Source organism: Somniosus microcephalus, chromosome 6 (assembly GCF_052327205.1).
Source record: "Somniosus microcephalus isolate GS21.2 chromosome 6, FLI_Smic_1.0, whole genome shotgun sequence".
NCBI classification, from domain to species: domain Eukaryota; kingdom Metazoa; phylum Chordata; class Chondrichthyes; order Squaliformes; family Somniosidae; genus Somniosus; species Somniosus microcephalus.
In genome coordinates this window covers 81,023,771-81,037,911 of record NC_140992.1, presented here as the reverse complement: position 1 = coordinate 81,037,911, position 14,141 = coordinate 81,023,771, and positions in this window count along the sequence as shown.

Below are 14,141 nucleotides of genomic sequence, written 5' to 3'. Positions count from 1 at the left end.
CCCATATTCCTTCAATCTAGTGAGCACCTGCTCCAGGTTGGTGAGGTGATCACTGTCATTTTCACCCGTGACCAGGATGTCGTCCAAATAACACTGGGTCCCTGGAATCCCTTGCAGGGCTTGATCCATTGCCCTTTGCCAAATAGCCGGAGCTGATGCTACCCCGAACACCAGCCGGTTGTATTGGTAGAGACCTTTGTGAGTGTTGATCGTGAGGTACTGTTTCGAGGATTCTTCTACCTCCATTTGCAGGTACGCCTGGGCCAGATCAATCTTAGTGAAGCGTTTTCCTCCAGATAGCGAGGCGAAAATACCTTCAATCCGCGGAAGCGGATATTGTACCGTGTGGAGGACTGGGTTCACTGTCACCTTAAAGTCCCCACAGATGCGAACCTTCTTTGGTTCCCCAGGCGTATTACTCAACAACCTCTTCATTACAGGAACGATGGGTGTAGCCCACTCGCTCCAGTCCACTTTGGACAGTACTCCAGAACGTTCCAACCCTTCCAGCTCTGCTTTGACGGCTGGGCGGATCGCATAAGGCACCGGTCTGGCCTTAATAAACATAAGAACATAAGAACATAAGAAATAGGAGCAGGAGTAGGCCAATCGGCCCCTCGAACCTGCTCCACCATTCAATAAGATCATGGCTGATCTGATCCTAACCTCAAATCTTCTATCATTCTGCATCCACCCGAACCCATGTGATCTCCCGGGAGAGGCGAAAAACCAGATAAAGACCCAATGGCCAATTTGGGAGAAAAAAATCTGGGAAATTCCTCTCCGACCCATCTAGGCGATCGAAATTCTTCCAGGAGATCACTCTGTCCCTATATTTTCTACAGTACTTACCTTCTGTAAAGGCGATCTCCACCCCAGCCAGGAACAGGAATAAAACCATCTCCTGAAATCTAACAGAATTAGAACACAGTAGGAGCAGAACAAGGCTACACGGCCCCTGGGCCCACTCCACTACCCACAGGGCCATGACCATTCCGAACCTAGACTCATGTCCAATTTCCTGCCCGCTCCCCGTAACCCTTAATTCCCTTTACTTCTAGGAAACTATCTATTTCTGTTTTAAATTTATTTAATGATGTAGCTTCCACAGCTTTCTGGGGCAGCAAATTCCACAAACCTACCACCCTCTGAGTGAAGAAGTTTCTCCTCATCTCAGTTTTGAATGAGCAGCCCCTTATTTTAAGATTATGCCCCCTAGTTCTAATTTCACCCATCATTGGGAACATCCTCACCGCATCCACCCGATCAAGCCCCTTCACAATCTTATATGTTTCAATAAGATCGCCTCTCATTCTTCTGAACTCCAATGAGTAGAGTCCCAATCTACTCAACCTCTCCTCATATGACCACCCCCTCATCCCCGGGATTAACCGAGTGAACCTTCTTTGTACTGACTCGAGAGCAAGTATGTCTTTTCTTAAGTATGGACACCAAAGCTGTATGCAGTATTCCAGGTGCGGTCTCACCAATACCTTGTACAACTGCAGCAATACCTCCCTGTTTTTATATTCCAACCCCCTAGCAATAAAAGCCAACATTCCATTGGCCTTCTTAATCACTTGCTGCACCTGCATACTAACTTTTTGAGTTTCGTGCACCAGGACCCCCAGATCCCTTTGTACTACAGTACTTTCCAGTTTCTTGCCATTAAGATAATAACTTGCTCTATGATTTTTCCTGCCAAAGTGCATAACCTCACACTTTCCAGTATTGTATTCCATCTGCCAAATCTCTGCCCACTTACTTAGCCTGTCTATGTCCCTTTGCAGGTTTTTTATGTCCTCCTCACTCACTACTTTCCGTCCCATCTTTGTATCATCTGCAAACTTTGATATGTTACACTCGGTCCCCTCCTCCAAATCGTTAATATAGATTGTAAAGAGTTGGGGACCCAGCACTGACCCCTGCGGAACACCACTAGTTACTGGTTGCCAATCTGAGAACGAACCATTTATCCCAACTCTCTGCTTTCTGTTAGAGAGCCAATCCTCCACCCACGCCAGAATATTACCCCCAATCCCGTGATTTTTTATCTTGAGCAATAATCTTTTGTGTGGCACCTTGTCAAATGCCTTTTGGAAGTCTAAATACACTACGTCCACTGGTTCCCCTTTATCCACCCTGTATGTTACTTCCTCAAAAAACTCAAGCAAATTTGTCAAACATGACTTCCCCTTCATGAAACCATGCTGAGTTTGTCCTATTAAATTATGTTTATCCAAATGTCCCGTTACTGTCTCCTTAATAATGGACTCTAACATTTTACCAACCACAGATGTTAGGCTAACAGGTCTATAGTTTCCAGCCTTCTGCCTACTACCCTTTTTAAATAAGGGTGTTACATTAGCAGTTTTCCAATCTGCCGGGACCTTTGCTGAGTCCAGTGAGTTTTGGAAAATTATTACCAATGCATCCACAATCCCTACCGCTACTTCCCTCAAGACCCTAGGATGCAAGCCATCAGGTCCAGGGGATTTATCCGCCTTGAGTCCCATTATTTTACCAAGTACCACTTCCTTAGTGATTTTAATCATATTTAGTTCCTCCCCCCCTAGAGCCCCCTGTTTGTCCAGTGTTGGGATATTCTTAGTGTCCTCTACTGTAAAGACTGATACAAAATAATTGTTCAGTGTTTTTGCCATCTCCATGTTTCCCACCATTAATTTCCCGGTCTCATCCTCTAAGGGACCAACATTTACTTTAGCCATCCTTTTTCTTTTTATATAACTATAGAAACTTTTACTGTCTGTTTTTATATTTTTTGCTAATTTACTTTCATAATCTACCTTCCCTTTCTTAATCAATCTTTTAGTTATTTTTTGCTGTCTTTTAAAGACTTCCCAATCTTCCATCCTCCCACTAGATTTGGCTACCTTATATGCCCTTGTTTTTAGTCGGATACTATCCTTAATTACTTTACTTAGCCACGGATGGCTATCTTTTCTTTTACACCCTTTTTTCCTCAGTGGAATATATATTTTTTGGAAGTTTTAAAATAACTCCTTAAATGTACACCACTGGTCATGTACCGTCTTACCCTTTAATCTATTTTCCCAGTCCACTCTAATTAATTCCGCTCTCATACCTTCATAGTCTCCTTTATTCAAGCTCAGCACGCTTGTTTGAGATCCAACCTTCTCACCCTCTAATTGAATATGGAGCTCAACCATGTTATGGTCACTCATTCCAAGGGGATCCTTTACTAGGACATTTTTAATTAATCCTGTCTCATTACACAGGACCAAATCTAAGGTTGCTTGCCCCCTGGTCGGTTCAGTTACATACTGCTCAAGAAACCCATCCCTAATACACTCAATGAACTCTTCCTCAAGGCTGCTCTGCCCAATTTGATTTGTCCAGTTAATATGATAATTAAAATCCCCCATAATTATAGCTGTTCCCTTATTACAAGCCTCAACTATTTCCTGATTAATACTCCGTCCAACAGAGTTGCAACTGTTCGGAGGCCTATAGACTACACCCACTAGTGTTTTTCTCCCCTTATTATTCCTTATCTCCACCCAAACTGTTTCACTATCCTGCTCCTTTGACCCAATATCATTTCTCTGTATTATAGTGATTCCTTCCTTTATTAACATAGCCACCCCACCTCCTCTCCCTTCCTGCCTGTCCTTCCTGATTGTTAAATAACCTGGTATGTTTAATTCCCAGTCATGGTTGTAAAGTCTGTGGGTTGTGCAGTTAATAAATACACAGACTTCAGAAGTAACAAACAAACAGGTCTTTACTATTCGAAGGTCCGGGCGAATCTGCCCCAGCAATCATGCCACAACACTTATATACTGGTGTGGTCACTATCGGTATTACAGTATACAGAAGCCAAACAAATAGTGCCACCCGAAAGTAGTTCTCTTAAAGGTGAACGGTTACATTCAATAGTTCCCTTAAAGGTAGACGGGTACATACACTACAATCCTCCCTTTTTAGCTTATTACTTACTAAGTCCATAGTGAACATACATTCTAACATATATACAGGTTTATGTAAGACAGTTCATAGATTCAGTCTTTCCGGGGGTTTCCGGATTCTGTCAGGATAACGCCGCAGCGGTGTCGTCATTTCAGGCGGGCTAGGAGGTGCTTCTGGCAAGGTCGATTCGGCTTGAAAAGCCGTGTCAGGTTCAGCTGACTCCAGTATCACTAGATCGGAAGTAGGTGTTCTGGGTATCTCAGTTTCAACATTACCCAGATAAGGTGGTGAAGTCGGTGGCCCATTTGTGGCGGACCCTATGATTTGGTCAACATGGCGCCTTATTATATTGTCTCCAATGTCCACGGTGTACATCAATGGCCCCAGCCTTTTCCCAATAGTTCCAGGCTGCCATTTCTCAGTACGGTAGTCCTGGGCCAAAACTCGTTGACCGATCTGGAAAGATCTAGTGACCCTGTCGTTCATGCCCTGGAATTGCCGGTTCTCTACGTCTCTTCTGGCGTTTGGTTTTAGTAAATCCAGCCGGCATCTTAGGCGTCTATTGCAGAACATCATTGCGGGAGTTTGATTTGTGACCGCATGTGTCGCATTTTGGTATGCCAACAAAAAGCTATCCACCTTATGTTGCAGGCTTATATTTTCATTACTCATGGCCTTTATGGCCTTCTTGAAGGTCTGGACAAACCTTTCAGCCAATCCATTGGAGGCGGGATGGTATGGGGCTGACGTGTAATGTTTAACCCCATTGCTCTTTAAGAATTTCTTGAATTCTTCGGACACAAATTGTGGTCCATTATCAGAACAGATCTGTTCTGGCAGGCCATTCCGAGCAAACATAGTCCTTAACACTGCGATGGTTTTTTCCGTCGTGGTGGTGGTCATCTTAATTACTTCCGGCCACTTGGAGTGGGCATCCACCGCTATTAGAAACATCGAGTCCATAAATGGACCAGCAAAGTCGATGTGTACTCTTTGCCAAGGCGATGAGGGCCACTCCCATGGATGCAGAGGAGCCTGGGGTGGCGCGTTCTGAACCCTCTGACATCCTAGGCAGTTCTTCGTGATCTCCTCTATGTCTCCATCAATGCCTAGCCACCACACAAACGCTCTTGCTAGATTTTTCATCTTTACTCCCCCCAGATGTCCTTCGTGCAGCTCCTTTAGCACCTTCTTTTGGAGTTTGGGTGGAATCACCACTCTAGATCCACACATCAGGGTTCCTCGACACACTGACAGTTGTTCTTTCCTCTGTGCAAATGCTTGCAGTGTTGGTTCGCTCTGTGCTGGCCATCCCTCCACCGTTACATCATAGACTCGTGAAAGAGTCGGGTCATTCCTTGTCTCATTCTCAATCATTGAGTTTGTTATCGGTAGACACTCCACTATGGATGAGTGGAACAACTCTACTGGGTCCACTATACTCGCTTCTTCTACCATCGGCAATGGCAAGCGTGACAACCCATCAGCATTTCCATGCTGCTTAGACCTTTTGTACTCAATTTCATATTGGTGTGCCCCAAGTAAAACGGACCACCTTTGTAACCTTTGTGCTGTCATGGTGGAAACGGCCTTATTTGGGTTGAATATGGACACCAACGGGTGGTGGTCTGTCAGCAATGTGAACTTTTTACATTGTAGGTAATGGTTGAATTTCTTCACGCCCCATACAAGACTGAGGGCCTCCCTATCTATTTGGGCGTAATTTCGCTCCGCGGGTGTCAATGATCGGGACGCGAAAGCCACTGGCCTTTCCGAGCCATTTGGTAGCCTGTGCGAGAGTACTGCCCCAATTCCGTACGGGGAAGCATCGCAAGCTAGACGAAGGGGTAATGCTGGGTTGAAATGAGCCAACACTTCTGCAGAGGTAATCAACTCCTTGCTTCTGCGAAAAGCCTTTTTGCATTCTTCACTCCATTTCCGTGGTGTTTCTTTCCGCAACAGGTCATTCAGCGGATGCAGTACCGTGGATAAATTTGTCAGAAACTTGTGATAGTAATTAATCAACCCCAAGAATGATCTTAACTGTGATACGTTTCCTGGAGCGGGGGCCTTCACAACCGCTTCTATCTTTTCGGGTGACTTATGCAGTCCCTCTCGGTCAATGACATGACTGCAGTATGAGATCCGTTTTTGGAAGAACTCACACTTCTTGCGATTAACCCGAAGGCCATACTCCTTCAACCTGGTGAGTACCAGTTTCAAATTCGTGAGGTGTTCTTCCTCATCTTTTCCCGTGATTAAAATGTCATCTAAGTAGCACTGCGTGCTTGGAATTCCTTGTAACACCTGTTCCATGGCCCTCTGCCAAATTGCTGGCGCCGAAGCCATCCCAAAGACCAGTCTATTGTAGCGATACAAGCCTCTGTGAGTGTTGATGGTGAGGTACTGGCGTGACTCTTCCTCGACCTCCATCTGTAGATATGCTTGAGCCAGATCTATTTTCGTGAAATGTTTCCCTCCAGCCAACGAAGCAAAGATATCTTCAATCCGCGGAAGCGGGTATTGCACCGTGTGAAGCACCGGATTCACAGTAATCTTGAAATCTCCGCAGATACGAACCTTCCCCGGTCCCCCTGGCTTATTACTCGGTGAGGACTTCATGACGGGAACAATGGGCGTGGCCCACTCACTCCAGTCCACTTTTGACAGAACCCCTGATCGTTCAAGTTCTTCCAGTTCTGCCTCCACAGCTGGTCGTATTGCGTAAGGTACTGATCTGGCCTTAAAAAACTTTGGGCTTGCATTTTCTGCAATCTTAACCTTTGCTTTAATACCTCGCAGTGTTCCCAGTCCTTGCTGGAATACCTCCTTAGCTTCGTCCAATATTCTGGACAACCGTTCAGGTTTGACATCCTCTTTTTCGGAATCCACCGTCATGGTGTTTAGTGACTGCCAGTCCAATTTTATTTTTCGGATCCACTCCCGTCCCAGAAGTGGTGGTCCTCCCTCAGGCAATACATACAGGTCCAACCGGTGATGATCTTTATCCTTGTATCTCACCTTGACTTCTATCATTCCGATGGGGAATACTTTGTGCCCCGTGTATGTCTGTAGTACTAGTTCCGTATCCCGTAGTGGAATATGCTTGAAAAATTTCTTATAGTCATGCTTATTCATGACCATCAACGCCGATCCGGTGTCCACTTCCATTTTTACTTGGACCTTTGCAATCTGTAGCATTATCCAGATAGTTTGTCGGTCAGCTTCATTGCTCACGTTGTGAATTCTCAGACTGTCCAGTCCTTTGCATTTGGAGTGTGAGACCGACTTCTGTTCCCTCAGACTCTTCTTAGTCACCTCTTGTACCTTTCTGTACCATTTTTGTGGTGACTTCTTATTGTTGTACGTTGCTCCTGACCGGCATACCTTAGCTATGTGCCCGATCTTGCCACATTTCCTGCATTCTTGGTTTTTACCCCAGCATTGATTCTGGTTGTGTGTTGTCTTCCCACAACGGTAGCATTTTGTTGTGCTCGAAGTAATTTGGTCCACCCCTAGTGCCGCCGCCTTTAGCTGCATTTCCGCCGTTCCTTTCGCTGCGGCTTCATGCGATGCAGCTATGAGGACAGCCCTGTCCAGTGTGAGGTCATTTTCTTCCAGTAGTCGCTTCTGCGTTCCTTCTTTGGACAATCCACATACGAACTTGTCACACAGTGCCTCTGTCAGATTCCCTCCAAACTGGCAGTATTTCGCTATCCTACGCAGTTCGACCAAGTATTCCGCATTGCTTTCGTCTTTCCTCTGCGTTCTTGCGTAGAATTTGAATCGTTCAGCCAGCATCAACGGTGTGGGGTTCAAGTGATCCTTCAGCACTGCTACAATATCATCGAAAGTCTGATCTGCCGGTTTAGCTGGTGAGAGAAGATTCTTCAACACCCCGAATGTTTTCGCACCCATCATGTTAAGTAAGGTTAAAGCTTTTTCCTCCTTAGCTATTTTGTTAGCCTTACAATGTATCTCAATACGTTCTACGTACGTGGCCCAGTCTTCTATCTCCGAATTGAACTCGTTGATGTCCGCCCGCTTAGGCATCTTTCTTTCCTTGGGTACAACACAAGTATTTCTTCAAGTATTCTTATTTATTTGTTTATTTCTAAGATGGCGGTTTTCCCGCAAAAATGGCGGTTTCCCGCTCTTTCCTTCTCGCCCCGCCCACTTCAATCGTCTTCCCCGCCTAATGGTGGCTTCCCGCGTTTCTTCCCTGGTGGAAGGGGTACGCTTTCCCCACAGCGGACAGGTTCAGCTGCTGGGCTGGCTTCCGCACAGCTCCCCTTACTCGGCTCTGTCTTTTCCTCCCGCCCGCACGGCTCTACCGGCGCTGGGTACACCCCATTAACGGAGGACAGTTCAGCCGCTGGGCTGGCTCTCGCGCAGTCTCTCACCCCGTTTTCGGCTGTGTCTCTCTCCCACTCCCGCACGTTCGGTTTTGCCGGCTCTGAGTACCCCGTTGGTGGAGAACAGCTCAGCCGCTGGACTGGCTCCTCGCAGTCTCTCTCTCCGCACCCGGCTCTCACCCGCACGGTTCCCGTTCGCCTCCCCAGCCCTCTCGCAGACCGGTGTTTCCCTCCCCGGCTGCGGCTGGGTTTCTCTTCCCGCGCCTACTCGCAGGCTCAGCGCTTCGTGGCTGCGGTCGCTGCCCGGACTTTTCCCGCCGATCGCGGTCCGGCTGTCACCCGACGCCGTTGGACCCGACTTTTGGCCGGCACAGCTCCCCCTCGACCGAGGTCGAGTGCTCTGCCCTTATCCTCCGGATACTTCTACACCTTCCCCTACTCACAGTCTCTCCGGCCGCCTTGTTTCTTGCTGGTCGGCTCACTCCGCACCGTGGCAGAAGGGTAGTCAGTGCCTGTTGCTGATACAGCTTTTGTTGTTAGTCTTCCTGCTTTCTGTTGTTGCAGCCTCGTGTTTTCTTTTGGTAGCACGACGAGGGCGGTTGTCTCTCTTCGACGCTCTTCGTTGCTTTTGGTAGTCTTGCCGCAGGGTACGATCGGACTTGTCGCCACTGTAAAGTCTGTGGGTTGTGCAGTTAATAAATACACAGACTTCAGAAGTAACAAACAAACAGGTCTTTACTATTCGAAGGTCCGGGCGAATCTGCCCCAGCAATCATGCCACAACACTTATATACTGGTGTGGTCACTATCGGTATTACAGTATACAGAAGCCAAACAAATAGTGCCACCCGAAAGTAGTCCTCTTAAAGGTGAACGGTTACATTCAATAGTTCCCTTAAAGGTAGACGGGTACATACACTACAATGGTCACCCTGCAGCCATGTTTCTGTAATGGCCACAAGATCATACCCATATGTCATTATTTGTGCCATTAACTCATTCATTTTGTTACGAATGCTATGTGCATTCAGATAAAGAACTTTCAAATATGTTTTGTAACACTTAGTTCCTGTTTTTTCCCTTTTTAGTACTTTACTTTTTACTCCATACCTTCTGTCCCTTCCTGACACATTCTGTTTTTTAATTCCCCCACTGCTACCTAAGTCTATGACCTTCTCTGTTGTCATTTCTATTATTTGCTCTCTAGAAACCTCCCCCCCACTAATTAGTTTAAAGCCCTCTCTACAGCCCTAGTTATATGATTCGCCAGGACTCTAGTCCCAGCACTGGCCAAGTGGAGTCCGTCCCAACAGAACAGCTCCCTCCTGTCCCAGTACTGGTGCCAGTGTCCCAAGAAGCAAAACCCATTTCTCCCACACCAGTCTTTGAGCCACGCATTTAACTCTTTAATTTTATTTATCCTAGCCAAATTCGCTCGTGGCTCAGGTAATAACCCAGAGATTATTACCCTTGAGGTTCTGTTTTTTAATTTGACCCCTAGCTGCTCATACTCCTTTAACAGAACCGTCTTCCTTGTCCTATCTACGTCGTTTGTACCAACATGGACCACGACAACTGGATCCTCCCCCTCCCACTCCAAGTTTCTTTCCAGCCCAGAAGAGATGTCCTTAACCCTGGCACCAGGCAGGCAACACAGCCTTCGGGACTCCCGCTCTTGACTGCAGAGAACCCTATCTATCCCCCTAATGATACTATCCCCTACCACTACAACATTTCTTTTTACTCCCTCCACTTGAATGGCCCCCTGTACCACGGTGCTGTGGCCAGGTTGCTCATCCTCCCTGCAGTCCCCGCTCCCGCCCTCACAGGGAGTAAGAACCTCGATCCTGCTGGACAAGAACAAGGGCTGCGTCTCCTTCAACACTACATCCTGGATCCCTGTACCTTCCTCACTCATAGTCACACCGTCCTGTCCCTGACCACGGACTACATCTGCAGTAATTAACTTCATAGGTGTGACCATCTCCTGAAACATAGAGTCCAGGAACTTCTCCCCCTCCCTGATGTGTCGCAGTGTCCGAAGCTCGGTCTCAAGCTCCATAACATGGAACTTGAGTTCCTCTAGCAGCAAACACTTGTCGCAGATGTAATCACCGTGAGCCTCAATGGGGTTCACCGGCTCCCACATCTCGCAACAGTAACACATCACCTGCTCCATTCTATATAATTAATTTAATTTCTTATTATTAGTTATGAAGACCCTGCCCGGATATATATGATAATATCACACCACTATTCAATAGGATTTACCAACTTAAAGGTATGAAAGAGAAGAGAAGGAAGAAAACCAACCAACCAGCTGATCACCAACCTCCTCCTTGAATACTGTCTGTGGAGCCTGTTTGGTTGACTCGTCTCGCTGCTCCACCTCCGCAGTGCTGTCTAAGCCTGGGAGTGGGGAACAAAACAGAGCAAAAAACACACCCTCACCTCCCACTTATCCGAACTCTCCCACTTAGCAAAACTCCAACAGCACTCAATGCACAAAGCACTCCGTGCACTGCACTAGCCCCTCCCCTTTTATACCCGGATTCTACTTCCTGTTTAAACTGCCCAAGAGTTTAAAAAACCCTTAAAAAATTAAACTTACTTCAAATAATTGACTTCTTAACACACTAAAATTCACAAAATACACTTAAATGATTTTTCTCCCACTTAGCAAAACTCCAACAGCACTCAATGCACAAGAGTCTGCAGGTCGGGAAAGAAAACTTTAGGCTTGCATTTTCCTCTATTTTGATCGTCGCTGTTATGCCTTTTAGTGTTCCGAGTCCCTCCTGGAACACTTCTTGTGCGTCAGTTAGCATTTTTGACAGTCGTCCAGGTGTGACGTCATCATCCTTTTTGGCATCTACCATCAGTGCTTGTATGGAATGCCAATCTAACTGTATCTTCCGGATCTATCCACGTCCTAGTAGTGGTGGTCCTCCATCTGGCAATACATATAGGTCCATTTTTGGTGTTTCCTTGCCGTTGTATATCACGTTCACCCTTATTTTTCCTCTGGGGTAGACTTTTTGCCCCGTGTACGTCTTCAAGACAATCTCTGTGTCTCTCAAGGGTATATGTGAGAATAGCCGCTTGTAGTCCCTTTGGTTTATGACTGTTAGGGCTGATCCTGTGTCCAATTCCATTTTCACTTGGACTCCGTCTATCTTGAGCGTGACCCAGATAGTTTGGTGATCCTCCATTTTGATTACATTATGTAGTTTCAGACAACCCAGCTCCTTGCTTCTGGAGTCTGTATCACTTTTCTGTTCGTCTGAACTACTCTCCGTCACTTTATGTACCTTTTTGTACTTCTCCTGTGGAGATTTCTTGCTGCTGGTTTTCTTTCCTGACCTGCAGACTCTTGCTATGTGTCCTACTTTTCCACACTGTCTGCACACTTGGTCCTTGAACCAACAATCCTTATGGTCGTGTGTTGTTCTGCCGCAGCAATAACACTACACTGCTCCATATGACATTTCATTTGTGCCATATTCTTGCGGTCTCCGTTGCATCTCTGCAGCGCCCCGTGCGGCTGCTTCCTGTGATACTGCCATGCTGAAAGCCTTGTCCAGCGTAAGATCCTTTTCTGATAGAAGCCGTTTCTGGGTTCCTTCACTTTGAAGCCCACACACAAACTTGTCCCTTAAAGTATCTGCTATTCCTGTTCCAAACTGGCAGCGTTTCGATAGCTTGCGCAGTTCCGTTAAATACTCAGCATTACTTTTGTCTTTATGCTGGTTCCTTTTGTGAAACTTAAATCTTTCTGCTATCAGCAGCGGTGTGGGGTTTAAGTGGTCCTGTAGGATTGCCACTATGCTTTCAAAATCCTTTTCCACTGGCTTCTCTGGGGTTCCTATGTTTTGCAGTAAGCCGTACGTTTTTGCACCCATGGAACTCAACATTACCAGTGCTTTCCTGGCATCTGGCACTTCATTCGCCTTGCAGTACACTTCTATGCGTTCTATATATGTCGCCCAATCTTCGACTTCATTGTCGAATGCTGTGACACTGCCACTCTTCGGCATCCCTGGGTGTGGTTAGACTGTCTAAAAATGGCGTCTCCCGCACTCTCCCTTCTTCTCCGCTGGCTCAAAATGTTGTCTCCCGCGCTTTCCTTTCTTCCCGCGCTCTCCCTTCTTCTCCACTGTGGCTCAAAATGGCATCTCCCGCGCTCTCCCTTCTCTGCTGCGGCCCAAATGGCGTCTCTCGCGCTTTCCTTTCTTCCCCCATGGACGCTGCTCTGCCCTTGAACACCGGCCGCGCTCTGTGCATTTTCCTGTGCGCCTCTCTCGTTGACGCCGCTCGGTCCAGAATCCCGGCTGCGCCCTATGCGCTTTACCCTCTCTCTCTTTTTTTTCCGTCGACGCCGCTCGGTCTTCAACCCTGGCTGCGCCCTGTGCGCTTTACCCTCTCTCGTTGATGCCGCTCGGTCTTCAACCCCGGCTGCACCCTGTGCGCTTTACCCTCTCTCTTACCCGTCGACGCTGCTCGGCCTTTTTCTGTGCCGTCGGTCGGCTCCCGCCGCCGCTGTCCGGGAATGGTCTGCGCCGTACCTGCTGCCAGCCCGCTGCGCTGGATCGTCGCGACTGGAGAACCAAGCCCAGCTCTCCAGAGCCTCCTCTGCGATGAGTTGCAGGTAGGTTTGAATCCACTCGTCGCCACTGTTAAATCCTTGAATTTTGAGGTATGGTGTCCTTCAATAAATCGACAGAGACTGCAGAGGAACAATCAACAGGTGTTTACTGGATGAGGGTTACTCTAAACTAAAAGTACAGATCGCTACTCAGGGTTTATATACAGATGTGGTCACTGCCGGTACTACAGTATACAGGAGCTGTAAAAAGTAGTTCTCCCCTTAAAGTTACATACACTACAGATGTGACCACATTAAGTCCTCCGTAATGAATACACCCAGGAATTTGAAGCTGCTGACCCTCTCCACCTCAGCCCCTTCGATGTAGATTGGGGTGTGTCCCTCCCCCTGCCGCTTCCTGTCGTCCACGATCATCTCCTTTGTTTTGCTGATGTTGAGGGAGAGGTTGTTGTACTTGCACCATTCTGCTAGAGCTCTTGCCTCCTCCCTGTAGCCTGTCTCGTCGCCATCTGTGATCAGGCCTACAACGGTAGTGTCATCAGCAAACTTGATGATGGAGTTGGAGTTGTGCGTGGCCACGCAATCGTGAGTAAACAGGGAGTACAGAAGGGGGCTGAGCACACAACCCTGGGGAGCTCCCGTGTTCAAGATCAGTGTTAAGGAGGTGTTACTGCCTATTTTCACCACCTGGGGTCTGCCCGTCAGGAAGTCCAGAATCCAGTTGCACAGGGAGGTGTTAAGTCCTAGCTCACTGAGCTTGTTGACAAGCTTGGAGGGGATAATGGTATTGAATGCTGAACTATAATCAATGAACAACATTCTCACATAGGTGTTCCTTCTATCCAGGTGTGATTTTCCAGCACTTGGTCCGTAGCCTTGTATGCTATAGCGTTTCAAGTGCTCATCTAAATGCTTCTTGAATGTTGTGAGGGTTCTTGCCTCTACCATCCTTTCAGGCAGTGAGTTCCAGACTCCAACCACCCTCTGGGTGAAAACGTTTTCCCTCAAATCCCCTCTAAACCTCCTGCCCCTTACCTTGAAACTATGCCCCCTGGTTATTGACCCCTCTACTAAGGGGAAAAGTTCCTTTCTATCTACCTTATCTATGCCCCTCATCACTTTTTAAAATTATTTTTTGACCTGCACTTGTAGCCACAGTATCTATGTGGCTGGTCCAGTTAAGAGTCAATGGAAGCCCCCAGGATGTTGATGGTGGGGGATTCGACGAT